Consider the following 17,051-nt stretch of genomic DNA (forward strand, 5'->3'; position numbering starts at 1 on the left):
CAACAGCAATAAACAATAGAAACACACCAGACTTCCCAGTAATGTCTTCTGGAAAATATTTTTTTATCTGGGGACTCAATAAAATGATATCCTCAGTATACATGCTCATCAGAACAGGCCAAATTCATTTCATGCAGCAAAATTCAATGGGCAATTTTGGTCCAGTCACTTCAGAATATCCTGCACAGTGCTACAATACAAAGATGTCGTTTAAACTGATACAGAAAATTAATTAGAGCCACCCTAACAATTTTGCATCTTTAAATTTGATAGGAGTTCTTTGCAAAACATCTGTGCTCCCCTCCCAGCTAATTGCAGGCACAGAGGACAAAAACAAAAGCATGGTGTTCGATGCCTCCTCCCAGAGACCTATTTACACTCACTAATGCAAACACAGCTTGCTGCAAAACTTGCCAACACTCTGGGCTTCTTACACCACCCGATTTCTGCTTGCTGGCCAGTAGAGAAACGTTGTGATTGAAACTGCCAGTCAAGTACGTATTAAAGCCCTGGATGCCTCATTGAGTAAATTGCATTGTTGTGACACAAACTGACAAACTGGTTAAGGCTTGTGCACTTTCCTGAGCTCAGGAAAAAGAGATTCAAAAAGACCTGACTGTGCGAGAGATGGCTGGAATGTCTGTCTGAATTTTGCAAACCTCTCAATGGTTTTTGAAGTATGCAATTATCCTTTTTACGTTACGGGGGGTTCAGCTCTGTGCAGGGTTACACAGGACCGCTGCTTTTTCTGGTTTCAGATTTTCCTTGAACTATTGAGCTAACCAGAAAGGACCAAGTCCAATGGACAATCTAGCCTTGAGACATGCTAAGGGCTCATGGCTCGCTATCTGCTGTAGGTGCAAAGGAAGATAGTCCTAACATGCAGAACAGTTATTTTGCCTCAAATGCTCTGCCTCAGAGATTAAACGTCACCAAAGCAGGGGGCTTTTTCCTATTTTGTGTGGATTTTAACTAGTTTATATTTGTGTACTAGATTTTAAAAAGTCTCCTACATGTAGAGACATAATAATAAATATTCCTCACTTTTTGATAAAAAGGAAGAAGGGCAGATAAGTGCAGTGACCTTTGCAAGCGTTGCAGTTTCTTCTCACAGAGAAGATAAAACCTCTCTGGCATGCTCATGAGGCTATTTATTTTAGTGATGTGAGAGGACATCCTTTCCAATGCATTGCCATATGTGCATGGCAATGACGTTATCTGACATATCTGAGCAGGAAGTAACACTAATGAAGCAGGAAAAGCTGAGTCAAAGTGAGTGCAATAGGGAACAACACAAGTCTCCAAGGGAGAGATCTGGAGGCCTCTTACAGGTGCTGAATGCTTTTGCAGAGCTCATGACTGGTCTCACTTGCTCTTTAAGCGGCTCCCACTGAACTCTTGGCAACTGCTATGCTGTTGTCTGCGTAGATTCACTGACATTTCTAGGCGAGGTTTATTCATCACTGCAAAAAGGTGCATCACCTCAAGTTCTTTGCCATTATTCATTGGCAGTTTTTTCTGACCCTTCTGCAAAAAACTGCTCAATTCAACACCTGAATATTTGTCTGGGAGGAGTCCCCTATAAAAGCACAGTTTTACATGAAAAAAAACCCAAAAGATTAGCCAAGAGGTATATGAGGCAAAACAAAGGAATGATTTCTTCAGCACCCTGACCTACAAGAGTCTGTGTCTTGATTGTCAGCTTTCCCAGCATGTTGAACCCACAGAGAAGATAAGGGATTTGAGTTCCTCTATTAGTTTCCTTTAGTTTACAGGCAGACTGATAGATAGCACCCTTCTCCTTTGATAGCTCCATTAAAAACCAAAGCTGTCAGTCACTGGCAATCACATATCATGATTTCAGTTACTATTTCACACTGTTATGGGAGCTATGAAATGAAATATTAGTACGGACAGCCTTATTTACAGACTGTAGTAATAATAGATTATCTGTAATAATATTTTGTAATAATACAACCTTATTATAAAGTACCTCATAAATAAAGCAAAAATTAAATAAAAGTCAGATTAATTTATATGCATTTATCCCTGGAGCTAAATGCCTGTGAAATGCTGGTAGCAAACCACACATCTGAGGGGCTTTAATTTCTGCAGCGCTAGCGGCATTCCCGAAGAGAGACTTTTGATGAAGAGCTACCATTAACAGTGTGCACGGTGACGACGCACAGGGCCTGGCACAGGTGACACCCCGGGGAGCTCTGCTTTGGGAAGAACAGCAGAACGAGGATGGGAGCTGGGACCAGGAATGTGCTGGGCTTGGTCCGGCAGGGCTGGGCTGGGGTGAGCAGTGCTGGCAGGTGAGCCACCACTGCCGTGTGAGTACCAGCCGCTCTCCTTCGCTGCCAGGCGTGCCAGGGCGAGGGAGATCGAGCAAGGGCACGAAGCAACGTGCACTTCAAAACCACGGGCAAAGGCTGGTAAGTGAGAGAAGCTCTGGGGTGGAAGCAGCACGACCAGCCTTGCCCCATCCCTCCTCCCTCTCCAACACAGCCCGAATCCCAGCTCAGTCCCCTCCAACAGGAACGGCTCCATGCAGAAATCTGTCCATGCATCAATCTGTCGGGGCATAGAACTGATGTAAATAGTGTGATTTCAAGGCTGCACATCTCTGTGCAGCAGGCAAGCCAGGGCAGACCCCTGCTCACACCAACAGCCCTGCTCAGCCCCAGGGGGTAGTGGGATAACTGCTGCCCGTGTCCTCCAACCTGTGAAGAATGGGACTCTTAGTACTCGGAGCAATCTCTCTATCAATATTGATAATGCTGTATTAGTCAGCTCCCCAACGTTTGTTTTCATTTTGCTGTTATCATTCCCTAACGACATGCCATCTATCAACATTTCTCTAACATAAGCTGCCTCGGGGGAAAAACAGAGATGAACAGCAGTAAGAAATTACTCACAAAATTAAACAGAAAGGAAAAAAATGAAGTATATTGGAAAATAAAATATTTTAACTTTCCTTTGCAATAATTAGAATTTGTTCTTGCAGTGCAGTATTCCTCCACAATTACTTTTCAGACCTTCTATCGTAGTGTGGGTGAGAAGCAGGAATATGAAAATGAGAGGAGCTTAATTAAAACTGCTTAATTTGTCTCATTTCTTTTAAAGAGCAAAACATCTACCTTGAAAAATTTAAATATATAGCAGGCAGTTTTTCTATTCTTTTAAACAGAAATATAGCTTTAGAAATCTTAATTTTAAATATAGTCTAGAAATCTTCATTTTTTACTTTGTTACCCTTTAATTTTAGCCTTTTGTTTTCTGCATAACGATTTGTCTGGTCAGCCATAACGAAAAGGAAAAGCAGCCTTACAATGCAACCTACAAAACAAAGAAACCATTATTGGTAAAGCAACCTTACTGAGCACTGAGATTTTTGGGTAACACCCATAGCTGGGAAACAAGGGAAAGTTTCAGAAATGACATGTCCTAAACCCAATTTAATTTTCCCTTCTTAAGGACCCATCCAGCAGGACTTAACTGGGAAAGAGAACTGTATTTTACAGTCCTATAGAGCTGTTTTACTTGGGAGTGTCAATGTAGGTCTGGAATTATTCCACGGAAGTCATGAGCATTATTTGAATGTCACAGCTGACGTGAGATGAGAATGAAGGTGATGATTAATTACACGACTAAATTAAAATATTTTTTATTATAATTAGGTATTATTAGCAAATCTGAAGAAAAATAAATGATACCAAAAATACTCAGTTGCATTTGTCTTCATCAGAGCTCTGCTTTTTTTTTGCCTGTATGGGAATTAATCTGGAAGCAGAACCAACTATTACCAACAATCACAGTTTTTTCTGCAGCTCATCTGGCAAATGTCACCTAAATAAAAAGAAGCAAATAAATTAAAATCTTAATGTCACTTGGTCTAACATAATAATTACAATGTGAAAATTACATTTGTGACAGAACCAGACGTCTGTCAGTGTTCACAGACTTGATTCTGCGAATCCTTTCCCAGGCAGGTAGTCCCAGAAAAAACAGTGTATTGTTTCTATGAACAACGTTACTCATGTGAGCAACAGCATGTGAGTATTTAGTGCTGCATGTGATATACACCACTACATAAAAGTGACTTTGCTGCCACTGTGATTACTATTTCTATGTGTACAGTATTGTATTGCTGTTTCTTTTTTTCTTTTTTTCTTTTTTAATTGTACTTGATTAGAGAATCTGCATCACAGCAGGAGACAGGCAGCATCAGATTTGCTTAACTCTTGCATACTTCTATTATGTGATTACAAGCCACTGAAAACATTTGAAGGTCATGTCGTTCCTCTACCAACTATTTCTTTTTTCAGATGGTAGAAAATTTAGGAAGGTGCAGTGCTGCCAGGTGGAGAGTTATTATGAAACAAGCTTTGAGGCAAAATTTAATTCCATCACTGACTTAATTAGAAATGCGGTAAGTGTTATATATGTGTCTGTCTGAGAGTTGTATACTTTAAACTGCCTGCAGCTATCAACAGCAGTGCAGGCTGCTGCTCTAAAGCAACCACCCAAGGTGTCCTCCGTCCTTTATTCACAGTGTCTGAAGTCCTGTCCCGCCCATGATGTGCAGCCACCCCAGAGCTGGATGCAAAATGCATTCCTCAAGTTGACTGCATGTTCCCCGGGGTGCCTGCAAGAGAGAAACCCAGATGATGGGGAAGGGGGGGCCCAGCACAGTTGCATGAGCTGGATTGTGTGGAGTCAGCAGGTCCAGTGCCAAATATCCCTGTTTAGGGATATTTAGGCTCTTGTACGTGAAGAGCCTATTCAACTTCTTCCTTCTCTCGCAGCCTTTTATACAAGTGGACACTGAAATGATCCTGGATTACTAAGTGGTATTTTGGGAGATAAACTCAAGGACTTTTGCATTAAGTCAGCAACTACCAGCACAATTATGTCATGTAGCTAAAGGGAGAAATGAGAACTTTTTCCTCCTTTCCTCACCCTCAGTGACTTTCCTCAGATCATGTAGAAGTAGGTTTGATACTCCTGAAGGGAATAAGGCTGACCTGCACCAGAGCAGGGCTTTGTCATAATATTTTTACAATTATATCAGATTTAATTCAATGAAAACATGACCCTGCACGTGCCATCTCAACGGGTACCCTGGCGCTGATAGGTATAAGCCATGGCAGAAGTACCATATATGTGTATATTATGCTCTAAGTGTGAAGGGAGTGTGTTTCTAGACATATATATCTAAGTTTCATATGTAATATCACACATACAGAAAAGAGAGTGCGCTATTTCATCCATTCTTCTCAAGGAAAGTTTAGTTGATTTCTACAGTTCTCCAAAGTCTCCCCCAAGTAGCTCTGATTTACTTGTCTATTATCACTAATAAAGAGGATAGGATGTGGGACTCAAATATTCAAATACTGCAAAGTCTTTGTATATAGTACACATTTACATTGTGTAGCTATACAGTATAATGAAAAAGCTATGTTTGTCAGTTTTGAAACTCTAATGATGCTTTTTTCTTAAACTGAAGCAGTTCTCTTGGTTTGGTTTTAGGGATACAAAGGTAAAGCAGCTGAATCCCACAGTTCTTGGATGACTTGGGATCTCAGTATAGGAGTGATCAACAGTTTCATCTGCTCTGATTTCACTCTTTAACATCGCCTTTATAAGCAGAATTGTATGTAATAGATTGCATTGGACAATACTGAATATTGGTGTCTGCTCAGACCAGCTCCCTACTCAACCTGCTTGTATTTGGAGGCACTTCTGCTCATACTCATACTAATTTTAAATACTCCTGACTGAGTCTGATAGAAGAAGAAAGGCAAACTTCAGTTTGAAACGCAACTCAAGATCAGCATTTCTGACTGCATTTCCCTCGTGGAATGAACAAAAACCCTATGCTGAAACCCTACCACCAAGCAGGGAGGTTATTGAAGGTCTCATGGCTCGAGCTAATCTCTCAGAAAAAGTGCATGGGTTTTCAGAAGAGTTTTAAGTGCTGCAACACATATAGAACAGTAAACAATAGAGGCAATAAACATTAATATAAAATAGTTTATTAAAACAGAAGAAAACATTCCCTTCTTTTTGGCCTTTTAGAAATTGTTTGCATTTTAAGTAGTTTATTCTTGCTAATATTATAAAGGCCAAAGGATGGTAGTTTTAGATTTTCCATAAGCTCATCCATTCAGAAACTCCCTTATTCATAATTTAAGTGAGACATTTGTGTAGAAGTCAGTTAATGCAAAATTGCTTTCTTCTCCTACCTTTTGCAACTTCTCTGTAGGAAAAAAATCTCTCTTTCTTCCCTTTGTGCACATTCTTGAGTTTCTTGCTCAGAAAGACTGCTCTTGTTTATGAGAGCATTTGTGGCTGCAACAACAAAGCACAGCAAACAGTAGGCTTTAGCTCTATATCCAAAGTTTTCAGAGAGGTAATATGACAAGTGTCGTGTGAGCTAGAAGTGATTACAGGGAATAGCATCACCATGCACCAGACACCAAAGTTAGACTGGATATAAGGGATCCGCTGCCTGTGGATTATACAGTGTCCGCACTATGAGCCAGAGGTGTGCTACTGCAGCAAGGATCAGACCCTTTGTTCTGGTCGTAGTACAAACAGGACAAAACAATGGCCCCTTCTCTTAATAAATAATAGACCCAGTTAAGATTGTGTAAGGAGATGGTGAAGGCAATACTCATCTGTGGGATATATAGTAATCTTGGCACCTAATTTAGTAAATTCTTTTAGAACATCCCAGCAACTGGAGGACTCTAAAACAGTGATGTAGTTGTGTGGAAGTTGGTGAACAATTCTGAAGCATGAAGACTCACATGGGAGGGAGCAGGGAAGTACTTGACTGAAAATCTGATGCGATCTAGTGAGATGGACGCTGCAGCCTGAGGGACAGCAGGACCTGATTTCTGTTTGAAATGACAAATGAAAGACAAAGAGGTGATAAGAGATGTGAACATGAAGGCAATTTACTCATGACTGATACCAGTTAAGGGTGGTGGGATGCAAGAGAAGCAAAGCGGCAATCATCAGAACCATTGAAAGGAGTTCAAGGCTTTTTCATCGTTTTGTCTGTTTAGTGCAGCTAGTCAGAGCCCTGTCTGTCAGTCCTTAGGTCCCTGAGCAAGTGGTTGCATTTGGACAACACTGAATGTTGAAGCTGAGTCATCCAGGTCCATGAGGTGCAGCTGCTACACACTTGAGCCTCCCAGACTGTGGATGCACGTGATTTTCTAGTTATCTAGTCCGGGTGCTCAGCAGCAGCATTGAAAGGGAGGTAGGTGGTTAACTCTGCTGTTGAACAAGAATGGAGATTTCCCTTTCCCAGTCACACCACGATCCCCACACCCAGAACAGTGTACAACCCACTTTCCCGCTGTGACAGATCCAGGGACACTGGTGGCGTTCATTCATAACGAGCAAGGCAGGTACCTGCAGCAATAGTTCTCACTCTGTGTGACATGTAAATCCTTCTTGCAGCAGGAGTGATAAGGCTAAAGCATAAATTAAAACCTGCCAAAATGAAAATGAACTTCCAAAAAATATTCCTGTGAGGATCATGGCTGGTAATTTACAGTGATGTTTAATTACGAAATTACCATAGCAACTTTGTTAGTACTATAGAGTCACCTTGGTGATTCTTAAATATACCTCTGTATAAGGGGAAATGCTTATTCTTACACCAGAAGGAAGAATATTTTTGTGGTTAAGATGCTTGATTAGTGCTTTGGAGATCTGGCTCCCAGCTTTGATGCAGTCACTGTGTGGGACTTTGAGTTAGAGATCCATTTGAGCACTCTTTATGGGATATTCGGAAGATGTAAAACTAATGAACTTTTAGTTTGCTGTGGTCGGGAAGAAGCTAGATAGCTAGATACTGTCTGATTATGGAGCTCCTGTAACAGGCTCTGATGTAACACCCTTCGGGTTGAATGCATTACTGGTTCAGGTGCCCCACCCAGAAACTGCCCTATTCTGGGACAGTTTATGCAATTTTAATGCTTGAGATGAAAAAAAAAAAAAAAAAGGAAAAAAAGAAGCAAAGTAATCGTGGAAGCAAGGTTACATGAAGGATTCTTTCTGTCCCATGAAACGTTTACTTTTCCCAGTGACCTTCCCCTTCTTTCTATGCCTATCCTTTTCTGCCCTAGCAGCATGCCCACTCCTGTCATGATACATGGCTAACACCTGAATTTCCTCAAGCTGAGGAGTGCACCAACCTTCTGGGGAGCTCCATCTCTAATGTAAGTACTCCATTGCTGTACTTACAACAATGGCTCTGGAGTGCACATGTTCTTAAAAGAAAGCAGGGTCAAAAAATGCTGGGGTAGTTTTTCTGAGAGATCATGGGACTTTTGAGGGCAGATTACACCATTGTCTTTTTGAGATGGTGTATATAAGCTTTATCCTGCCATAATCTTTATTTTCCAAAGAGATGACCAGGAGGACCTGTTATGACATCCCTTTCAGCCTTCTTTTCCCACTCTTTCGTTACTTTTGTGAAGAGCCTGATCCTGTCAGTGTGTATGAGATGTGCTCATTGCATTAGACTGGGGCCCCCACCTTGTCCCACTTCATGATCTCAGACCCCCTTAGTAAGGGCTAAATTTTTACGACTCAGTTCTAGAGACATGCACAAGGGGAAATGCATGCATTTAACTCAAAATACACTTGTAGGTCAAAAACCGGGCAGCAAGTGACTTCACATACGTTGGGGTTTATTCTCAAACAGATATTCTGATCAAACGTGTTTAGCTTTGAGAGGCTCTGAGTTTAACTTTCCATGACGATCTTATCTCTGATTGATAGTTCAGTGTGATAGCTAATCAAAGACTGCAAGAGATGGTGTCGTACTATTTTTCTAGCTGTGGTTCAAGTGATAATTCACAGCCTGCTAAATTCCGTCTTCACTGATTTTGTATTTGGCCAAATCTTGAACAATTAGATTACCTGTAGGCTTCCACTTTGGTTCATAGCATTTACTTTGGACTTTTTTTATAATATTTCTCTGCATCCAAACAAGAACCATATGATTTCATTAACAAGTGACTTTTCTTTCATCTTAACAGAAAAACTAGCGTGAGAAAAACAAATCTCCCTGGGAGACAGAACAGTATGTCTGCTCCTTAACACTGTATCAGCCACAGCTAATAAGATAGCACCTAAAAACACCTTCCCAGGACTGTAGACATATGAAGGCAAGGGCAAGTCTGATTCCTGGTGAACGTATGGGCCCTGCTCAAGTGTTGAATCTGGGCAAGATGCTTAATTTTGCTCCCAGTTATCCATTTGTGAAATAGGGGCAGTTGTCTTGCCTTTTCCCTGAACTGCCTGTCGCTGTAAATTGTTGAGGAGTGGAGCTGTCTTACCACTAATGTAGATCATGCTTTCCTCACCAGTCTCGGGCACATTCAGATTTACTGAGGAGGTCACACTGCTGCCACCCTCCCAGGAGCAGCAGCTGGTACAACACGCACCTCATCTCAGTTTGCAAACCCCATTCCCTGTCTCCTCCATTTGGAGCCGCATCCCCTCAATCGCAAGCACTATGTATAATGATATTATTCTGATTGTAAAATAACCATAGACTGATAACCCTCATAACCCTGGCCAAACCCTTCTTACAAAATGAACCCTTTCTTACAAAATGAACCGCTTTCAGCTGACAAGTTAAATACCTGGGTTTGGTTGGGGAGTTTGTCTTTGTTTTCCTTTTCGCCTTCTCCTCTGTATTCCCTGGGGCTGTCCCGTTCACAACAGCGATGTGGTGCATGAGGCAGCATGCAAAGGCAGACCTGTTACCCCGAACTTCCAGAGCTCAGGCCTAAAATAGACTTGTCTGTCTGCATCTGTCTGTGTGGTCACTGGCTGCATGCTCCTTGCCTGCGTAATCAGAGGATGCTTCTTGCCTACTGCTATCTTGGCTGCGCGTGGGTGTTGTGATATATTTTTCTACATTCACTTTGGGTTTTTCATTTCAGTCTTCTTTGATTACTCTCTCCTCAATCTTTCAGACCAAATAAAATGCTAATTAATGATGAACTGTCAGTGACAAATCACTGCCTTTTGTTTCCAACAGTGCCTCTGTTTGTTAGGTTCACTTTCCAAAAACAACTAAATAAATGGAAACTAAAAATATATATTAAGCAATGCAAAGGCTTTTTTTTTTTTTTTTTTTTTTTTTTTGGTGGGAGATTTTGAAAAGGAAATAATTTGTTGCTTGTTAAAGGAAGCTTCATTCTCTCTCATGTAACTACCTATCTGGGAAGCCACTTCTCCCAGCCTGGCTACTTTGTGCCATTCTAAAAAGACTTGAAACCTCAGGAGCTCAGCTTGAGTGGATATAAACACCATGTTGTAAGGATGAGCTCCCTTGATCAAAGTAAAATATTTAAGTTAACACTGGTGCAAGCAAAGTGATAGCTACCCTGAAATGAAAAAATGTATCAGAACTGTAACAAAAGCCCAAGGGTTACCACCGAAGACTATTGCAATGAAGGCCATCATCATAGTTGGTTTTTCAGTTCTTGATGCATTTTCCTGTGATGGGCCCCTGAGGACATCTATTATCCATAATACTCTTTCTTATAGCTTTCTGAGAAATACCACATGTGTCAGGAGAAAAATAAGGTCCAGAAGAAAAACTAATTCCCTAAATTATGTGAAAAGCTAGAAGCTAGGAAGAAAAAAATTCACTGCCATTACAGTTTTATTGTACACCAAGGTGAACAAAATAATCCTTTAAGATTCTATTTATGTGTTCAACCTGCTTCACTCTATTCCCCACCATTAATAAATACAGTAGCATTGTAGTAATGAAATGGGAGTCCCAAATTAAGATCACCTTCTTCCTAATCCTGAGAACAGCACAATATTAAGCCTTCGGGGAAAATGAATTCTGAAAGAGAAACTGTTCATTTAAAACTCGGGATGAAAAAAAGGAGGAAAATAGAAAAGGAAAGGACCAATAAGCTGTGTGTCCACATGTATTGCTGGGAAATAAAATGCCGCAGCTATACAATATTCTGGAGTGAGATTGCTGACAATTCATCTTTTGGCACCTAACCAGTAGCCATGAAAGATAGTCAGTGATGCTGGGCTTGCACTAAAATCAGTGAGAGACTTCTTCTTGCACTTCTGGAGACCCATCACTCATCCCAGCTTCCTCTCACATGCTCAGACCAGGCAAACTGCCACCCTGGTTTACATGCTCCCAGGGAGGGTTGTGGGTGAAACTTTGCTTTTGATTTCGGTAAAGAGTGCAGGACCTGGAATGTCCATAGCAATGGCTATCCCACTGTTATAGTCCCAAAAATGAGAGAAGGATTTGAGGCTAGGATCCTAGTGGGATCCTGCAGTGTGAGTAACTGGGCTGAATACCACTAGGTCCAGAAATTTCAGATGCAGAGAGCCTGAGGGTGAGCAGTGTGAGTGCAAGGCAGTGAGTCACCTCCCATAGAGTCATGGTCTTAAGCACCCATGCTGAAATATTTGAGCTTCTTCCATGCCTTCTGCTACAAAATAAACATTTTTCAGCTCACATTGACATGTGGGAGTGCTTGTGGAGACCCTGAAACCCCTTCTCAGGTTGAGTTCCTAATTTTGCACTGTTCAAGTGCTAAAGTGTCACTGACCCAGAAACACATTCACTCTGGTCGCACATGCTTCTTACAGCACTAACACCACCAAAAACTGCCAGCTAAATCTGTCTTTGGCTTTTTGAGGATAAAAGTTGGCTATTACTAAAGATATTAATGACAGGACATACACATCCCAGTATTACTCGAGGAGAGGAGAGGAGAGGAGAGGAGAGGAGGCACCTGTGAATTCCACTATGAATATAAAATATTGGTGTTGGTGGCTTAAAAACAGAGATCTGAGAAAATGAAAGGGGATTTATTCATGCAGTAAGTGCAGCATTTTTGTGCTTTTTATACCTAATGTATCAAAATTGAGTCTACCCATCAAAAGTGGCCACTCAAGATATCCAAGAGTAAATATTCACAAGAAAATGCTGTGTTGATTTCAGCTGAAAGCTTGCAAAATGAAGTATGCTTTTACACGAAGAAAATAATCTGCAGGAAGACAGTGGCCTACAGAAGGTGTTAAAGGAATTAATATTAGTGGATTTGGCGGAGTATTATTCTTCTATGGACACTGGTGCAGTGATTTATGCCCTTCTTTTGTCACAGAGGGATGAAATCTCTGACAGCTCTACAGACTGAATTAAATTACCATCTACTTATGGTAACAACACTTACTGTAGTACACAACCTAGTCAAAATTACTTAAATGTTGACAAATATATGGAGAAACTGTTCATGACTGCATTGCATAGCATATAGAAGTGTCTGAGCTAAGTACACTGGTTTTGATATAGAGAAAGATAGGCTATTATGAAAAACAACATGGCAAAATAACCTTTTAAATCCTTTAGATCCCAAACTACTTTACTTATCTTTACCTAGGACAGAAATATATCGTGTCAATATATCTTACAAACACTACTAATGAATTAAACTTAATTTGTAAATGTTTGGAAGAAAACACCAGTACTGAAGTGTTTACTTGTATATGAATTTTTAAATTTGTGTTAACAATCAGAACTAGTCACTCAGTGAGGGGCAACAAAAAATTCATCAACTTCCCACAGCTCTACAGCTTGTATATTGACTGAGCAGTGTTATTCTTCAAAATAAATATCTCAAGAATGCACCATAAACTGAAATGTGTTTGCATAGGGTTAGAGTAGTTGCAGTTAACAAACAAATTTATTGGGTTTTTGTTATTTTTTGGTAAATTCACCCTAGGAGGAAAAAAGGCCAAATTTATTAGACAATTATTCCCTATAAGAGTTTCAGCCAGATCTTAAATTATGTTCTGCACCAAAGTTATTTTTTGTGTGCAAAATTAGAGAGTTAAGATACTTTGAAATCTCTCATTCACCTCTTAGTCACCTCTCTTGAGATATGTATTGAATAACAATGGAATAAAAGTCATTGTGCTTAGTATTTTTTTAGCCACTGACTTGAGCTTGCAAGATCTGTATAATAACAGCAGAAATATTCACAGCTGACTAACTGACAAGGGGGTATTTATGGATCAACCTCTGAAAGTTTTCATATTTTAAAAGTTCAGAAGGTAAAAGTTCCAAAGTTCCTTGTGTGTCTCTGAGGGCCTCTGTCTTTGAGGGTCTCTAACACAGAAATGGATCCTGGTTTTGCACAATGTTTTTCATTTTCCCATTCCTACAAGAGCCTTGCTAAAGGAAGAGCTAGGGAGGTATATGAAGCTTGCTTTATGATGAGGCCTGACAAACCTCAGCGTGAGCTGTCTGGACTGCACAAAGCTGGGGCTGTGCAGACATGTCCACAGATGGGGAAGAAAATAGATTAGGATATGGATCTCCAGAAAGAGAATCCATCACGGTATGTTTTACATGATATGGGAGAGCTTAAGACAAGCTATGTTCTTTGTGATTTGCACAGCCCCTGAGCCAGAGCAGTAATGCTTTGGCATCTTTTCAGTGTTCTTCTAAAAATAATAATTTGAATGAGCTGGTGTCGGTTGGTCCAGTCCCATGGAAGGTGCTGCGGGGTAAAGAAATCACTTACATCTCGTGATGCCCTGCAAGTGTCCCTGCTCCAGACGATGCTCCCGGTCAGCGGTGCTAGAGGGAACTTTGTTCTTCAGAAACAAAACTCCCTCCTCTTTTTTCTTCTCAGAGAGCTGCAGCTGAGCTGAATCCAAAGCTTCTCCTCATCTTTGCTGCTGCAAGGTGTGAGCAGCTGAAAACTGTATGCAGGTACTATATATAGAACAAGGTATCTTCCAAGGGACTGGCAGTCAAAGAGCTGCGAGCATCTGCCTCTTCCATTCCTCTCTGTTTCTCTCTGTGTCTGTAGAAAGAAGAGGGCATCAGGCATGTTTACCACTCCAGGCTGCTCAGTATGACGTAGCCTTTCCACATGAATGGTAACAGGACATTTCACAGACTTCAAAAATTTAAAAACTCAAGCCCAGGAGATGTTCAGGATGGGGGCAAGGTACTGTTTGTATTGATGCAGCCCAGGCAATGTAAAGCTATCAAGCTTCATAACTTTCATAGAAATCCTTCAATACACTGCCAACAAATGCCTGGGTATCTATTAACTACCTCATTCACAGCAGGAAGGCATTCCTGTGCTGTTACTGAATTCTCTCTCTTGGCTCTCATCATGCCATTGGGGGTAATACTGCAGGAAAACCCCAGAATGTAAATATCATGTAGTTTGTGTTCCACTCCTTGAAATGTCACTGTTAATGCACAGTTCACCATAAAACTGTGTGAAATCACAGCACCACTGTTAGTAATTTGTTGAACCCACTGCAAGGTAAATGGTCTTTTTTTCTTGTGTATTTTACACAAGGTGGATTTTCTTTCCCTTTTGTTCCAAGTACCATTCAGGCCCTCAGTGTTTGATGTTTGAACTCAGATGGGCTCAAACTGAGTAAATAAATTGTTCATCTTCCTATTTCCTTTAATGGCAAAGAGAAAGGACTGCATGGTGCCACTAAGCAGAGAGGATGTTTGGACTTCTGGTTCAGGCACTAAATCCAGACTGGGAGAAGCCAGGATAAATTCTTGTATGATCTGACACAAGACATGAGATCATTCTGTGCTCAAACAAGCCATTTTAAATGCGTTTTTATTTTCGGGTACTTCCCCAGCAGTCATGAAGAATGAGAAAAAGAATGACTGTATCAACAATTAGCTGTGACTGAGCTCTGTTTAGAAATTAAAACAAAGTTATGCTTTCCTTTGCTAATCTAGAATTCAGCATCTGACCACATCTTTGCAGCTTCAGATCTTGCAAACATTTTTAGATGACCAAATGCACTGGTATAATTCCCAGGTCCTCCTTGCCACATATTCTTCTTCACTTAAAAAAAAAAAAAAGGAATACAGGTTTTAAGAGTACAAGTCACTATTATGACCAACTATTCTGAGTTTTTGCATAGCACAGGTAAAACATCTTTCCTGGCAATTTCAGCTTTGCACAACGATTTCTGATTCATCTAAAGCATAGTTTTACAAGAAGAGTCTCACATGAAGAGGAACTCTCTGTATCCTTGGCTACATTATTCCAATGCTTTATTACTTTAAAACATTATTTAAAACATTCAACTATTGATTCTTCTTCTGCTAGATTAAAGTGCTATTTACTGTGAGAATTATCTTTTCCAAACAGGCTGTACACTCATCTACTCCCTTTTTTGTCTCCATTTGGATAACCGAGTAGATCATGCCATTAGTCTCTTACTACCTGGTGCATTTCCCAGAGCTCTGCATATTCCCTCTAAGACCTCTTCTGTACTTTTTCATGTTTTCAGCCACAAACCCAGACTACAAAGCACTCCAACAGCTCTAGAAACTTGTGCTGTCTTATCCCCTGCGCTACCACACTCACCCCTATCTAGGCAAAAAAGCATTATAGAAACCCAGCAGGTTACAGGACCTGAAGGCCAGGAATGCAGAAGGACATTCCTATGAGGCTTTGCCCAAGTAAAACATCACAGCTTGTTCAGAGGCTTGTTCATGTCAAATATTCTGCAGTTCAACACAGTCCCCCCAGAAGAGGCTATATACTGATAAATTTTGTTACTGTGTTTGAATAGCTTCTAATGAAGGCATCTCTTTCCCTTTCCCACAATATAAAGGGAGGCTGACTCTTTCCATTCAGCCTGCAACATGAGCTAATATTATGCCCACCCTGTTATATTTGAGCACAACTTCCTATTTGTATTGTTTTCCCACTAGCCAGAAGCAAACAGGGGACAGTGTTGCATCCGCCTGGATGTGACGGTGTCACAAATTCAGAGGTACATAGGCAAAGAGGGGTGTAATGAGGTCTTCCTTCTGGATCAGCACTCCTCAGCACTGCAGAGAGGGACCAGTGCAAGAAGCCTTCTGAGATGATCTCGGTAGAGAGGTTAAGGGTGGTATGAATGGCAGACACCAAAATCTCGTCCTTGCAGGGAATCTCTTCAGAAGCATATTCCGCAATGTGAAAAAACCATTGCAGCTGCAATCTTCCTGGGGTTAATTTCCCATGGAAACATCAGAGCTCTTCAACCTATGGAAGTCTTAGAGGCTATTTGATCTCTTAGGGGCACCTCTACTCAAGTCAGAACAGATTTGTTTCATATATGAGTGCTTTTCTTTGAATTAAATGAGCTTTTCTGTTACTAAAGATGCAAGATATTTTTCAGGGACAAATAATGTGGTTTTTAAACGTAATTTCTGCAAATCTACTTTCAAGGTGCAGATTTCTACAGAGCATTTTGCCAGTGTTCTTAGTGCTATGCAAATTTAAAAATAGCTCCTGAAAAAAAAAGGCATTCTTACTGAAATGCAAGCTTACAATAAAATCACGAGAAGTACAATTTTGTTTGTTTGTTTAAAATGTTATTAGTAAAACGTGTAGGAAAATGTCTTTTACCAGTGGTACTCTTCCATCCAACCAACAGTTAAAAGCATCCCTGACCATGCTTGGCTAAACACCTTACCTATCACTATTTTTGGATAGGTCTTGCCCTTTTGATTTCTTCACACATTTCCATTAAAGACTGCTACCCTTTTGCAAGTCTGCAGCCCTTCATGAGAAGGCTACAAGAAGCCTCTCAGTGCAATGAGTCAGTGGCTGTAATCCACAGCAAGCATTCCTTTTGAGGATAATGATTTTACTCTGCATTTTAGCCAGATAATTACTTGACCCTATCAGACCATTTTTGATCAGCCTTTTGGCCACTGATAACACTTTTCATTTTCAACTTTGATACTCTTGACTCAATCCAAAACCTTCAGTGACTCAATTATAACTTTAGAAATATGAATTTCCAGTTCAGGGAACCAGGCAGAAATCTCCTTTTCTGAAAAAAAGACTCTGATCTATCACTGTTTTAATCCTGAATGATGAGGTTTTGAATTCTTACAGAGGAAAAAACTTGGGAAAATAATTAGATACTCAAGAACTGGAAATAAGATAGCCTTGGGAAAACACTGCCAACTG

General features: G+C 40.5%; 1 long non-coding RNA gene across 1 annotated transcript in view; it reads right to left on the reverse strand.

Moving 5' to 3' along the window:
- Positions 1-14,251, reverse strand: part of LOC121232534 — a 78,020-nt gene extending 63,769 nt beyond the window's left edge. The window contains exons 1-2 of the long non-coding RNA XR_005931150.1: positions 14,236-14,251; positions 8,888-8,890 (exon numbers count right to left, since the gene is read on the reverse strand). This is a non-coding gene — a long non-coding RNA (uncharacterized LOC121232534). The remainder of the gene's footprint in view (positions 1-8,887; positions 8,891-14,235) is intronic.
- Between the last annotated feature and the right edge of the window lie 2,800 nt (positions 14,252-17,051).

This window comes from Aquila chrysaetos, chromosome 22 (genome assembly GCF_900496995.4).
Source record: "Aquila chrysaetos chrysaetos chromosome 22, bAquChr1.4, whole genome shotgun sequence".
NCBI lineage: Eukaryota > Metazoa > Chordata > Aves > Accipitriformes > Accipitridae > Aquila > Aquila chrysaetos.